Here is a 3,193-nt window from a genome sequence, read left to right on the forward strand (position 1 = left end):
AAACACACTCCCGCACCACTGAGTGAGTGTTGGACGATATAGCTTCTCTTGAAAGGTCCGACTTGAAAATGTCCTTGCAAGTGTATCTGCAATTAAATCCACACTTTTCCCTCCTTCGACCATTGTGGTTTAAAAAAAAGCAAGAATATTGTAACCCAGTAGAGAAAACGCCATTTTATTTTGAAAAAACATTATTTTGTTAAGAGGAAGTGTACATCTCTCGTCTACTTGATTTCCTGTTTGGAGTGTCATTTATCTGATTATGACTTTCTGATTCGTCAAAGTCAAGTTGTCCCGCCTTCTCGAGACGCTATCTCGAGATTAGCTGTGTATATCGTTCTTTTACGCCTGGACGCCCTACTGAAAGGTTGCGTGACGATATCTAATGCTAATGTGCCGTTCGGTGAGTGAAATACTTCGTGAAGTTGATATAAATGTGACCAATAATAAAATGTTAATTGGGAAATGTTTTATCTCAAGTGTGGATACCAGTGAGAACTGAGGGTCTGTGACAAATCGACCGTGTTCGTACTTGAACGTCGTCTTGGTGAGTCGCCATGCACTTGCTATGGACTGTCGTAAAAACGTTTATGTGAGGCTAACGCTAAGCTAACGTTTAGCTAATGCTAATCGCGAGTGGAAATGTACTGCTTGTTTACAGTGAAAGAGTTGATTTGACTTGTTTTAAGGTCTTTCTAAAGCAAGGTTTATGTTGACAAACAAATGTATAACTGCTCATTTTGATGTAATATGTGTTAAAAGTGAAATGTTGAATTGACTCAGTTATGTTTGTTATACAATTATTTCTTTATTGAAGTGATTGATATGTAAACCATAAAACATGGTTATTGAGAAATTGGACTTATTGAGAAATGTGTTTATTGTTAGCTCATGAGTTCATTTCATGTGTTACAATGACAATTTGGAAAACATGCATGTAAATTAATAACTGTTATAAATGTGATATTTAGATGCAGTATTTATGATAATTGAAAACTATAGAGCTATAGCGACTGATGATACTGGAAACTGATAATGGACTTATTAGCTGCATACAATAATTTCATTATGGTTATGCAGGCTGGGTTTTTTGTCTTGGCATTAAACCAAGATCCGAAACTGAATGGATTCTCCTTTGATGGAGATGGCGAGCCTGAGCCCAGAACCACATCTGCGATAAAGGAACCACAGTCTTCACCAACTTCTTTGTGAACATCACGTGGTAACACACCTAATTACCACCACGACAAGACTTTTTTCCCCAAGACTACCGGAAAGAACATTGACTGACTTAAACAAAATATTACTGAGCTCAGTAGGACTTTGGGATTATTATTTCTAATTTTTGGGATTTGTGATTTATTTTATGTATATGATGCCGGCTGTGAATTTGTAAATAATTGTTTTGTTTTCCATGTTAATACAGTTATTGTTGTTGCTCATTTCTGCCTCCAGCTATTTCATTCACACACCTATCAATTATCACTATTGTAGCCTTCGAGAATCTAGAGTCTGGTCCAATTTATTAAATATCAAACTAACACTATCTTTAAGTAATCGGGGGTTACAGGTGCATAAGTGTGTTTCTGGATATTATTTGTCCAGTCGTGGTGTCATGGTATTTTGATGGGGATTCATTCAAGTAGGACGAAGTCGGAATTCCCTGAAGGCACAGGTGTGAAATGCACTGAAGTAACTTAAGAAAAAGTAAAAAAAAATTACGATTGTTTAAGAATGTGCAAGAAAGAAAAATGTTGAAAATAACGATATTTTCCAGGAGGTATTTATTTCTTCGTTGTTAATTCATTCAATTCTATACTTATTTCAATATTTGAGTATTATTTTTCTTTCAATATGTAGTATATTTTGTCTTTGAAGTGTGGGTCCTTGCTGCCTTCCGGAGAGGCAGCCGAGCAAGGCTGGATTGGTGATGAAAAAGAACAAAAGAAAGAAGAAAGATTTTATTCTCGTCACATGCTGATGTCAAAAGAAGTCTCCCCAAAAACGTGCGAGCCCCCTCTCAGACATTCCCTTCTTATAGGGAATGCCCAAATAGGACATGAATATCTAATTTTCCCTTGTTGCATATGCATTCCCATCCCACTAGTCTTCGGGATTTCCCTCCAAAAGTCCCCCAGAGGGAGAGCAGATGCGTCTCCCCGTTGATACGACCAGTCTACTCGTGACCACCTTAAATTACTCTCATACCCTGGAAGGTCACTGACCTGGCGAGAGAATTGCCACCACCATAAACAATGCTCAGGCCTATTTTCTCTCTCAGGGCAGTATCTGGTTACATCGGAACTTCAGAACCAAGATTTGTCACTTCTGTGAGCTCCAGTCCCTTCATAGTTTCATAAAGAGAATTACTTCCCATATCTATATTAGGCCATTTAAAAATACACGACTTTTTTTCATTTATTTCAATGTATATTCAAGCTTGCTTATGTAATAATACAATATTTATTCAATTATTTTAATATGTAAAATTATCAACAATTTGAACCTTTTTATTTCACACTTGAATATTTCTGAACATATTTGTTCTTTTGAAAATGTGTGCAATTTAAATTATTACATCCATCCAGCCATTTTCTGCCGCTCATCCGGGGTCAGGTTATTGAATTAATTTTTGAAGTATTTTTTATAATTCAATATTTATTTCAAGATCAGGACTCTTCTCAATGAGTTCAATATTTATAAAATGTTTCTATATTTGTTAATTGAATTCAGTCTGTAGGTGGTTTCCAATTTTACATTTTAATATTTTCCTATTTCACTATATAAAAAATCCAATGAATAAAAAATATAATACAGCATGAAAAAAAATATTTGGTATATTTGACAAAATGATAGTTTTTTCCAAAGTGAGATTCTGCTTAGCAACAAACTCCAAACACTTGATAGAGCTCAACCCATTAAGTGTATTTTGCAGAAATTTATTCAGAAAGCATAATATTAAATGTGAGGGGATATTTGAAGAGTTTGAGTTTTGTTCAATGGACCATACATATACGAGCCAAACACAGCGAGAAAACCAGCGCTGACTCCAGTTGCCATCAAGTTGCCAACTCCTGACATACCAAAACCTTTGAGAGAAACTGAGATGATTTGCGTTTCTCTTTCTGGTTCTTTTTATAGTTCAACTTCTAGTTCAGTTTTTCACCTTTTCACACAGTGCAAGTGGAACAAG

General features: G+C 35.6%; 1 long non-coding RNA gene across 1 annotated transcript; it reads left to right on the forward strand.

Moving 5' to 3' along the window:
- The first annotated feature begins 200 nt into the window (after positions 1–200).
- On the forward strand, positions 201–1,442 carry LOC148341746 (uncharacterized). The gene is made up of 3 exons (XR_015840658.1): positions 201–403; positions 481–547; positions 1,081–1,442. It is a non-coding gene; the product is annotated as an uncharacterized LOC148341746 (long non-coding RNA).
- Positions 1,443–3,193: the final 1,751 nt, after the last annotated feature.

This window comes from Idiotropiscis lumnitzeri, chromosome 2, assembly GCF_059441095.1.
Source record: "Idiotropiscis lumnitzeri isolate Australia: NSW breed Sydney's pygmy pipehorse chromosome 2, RoL_Ilum_1.0, whole genome shotgun sequence".
NCBI classification, from domain to species: Eukaryota; Metazoa; Chordata; class Actinopteri; order Syngnathiformes; family Syngnathidae; genus Idiotropiscis; species Idiotropiscis lumnitzeri.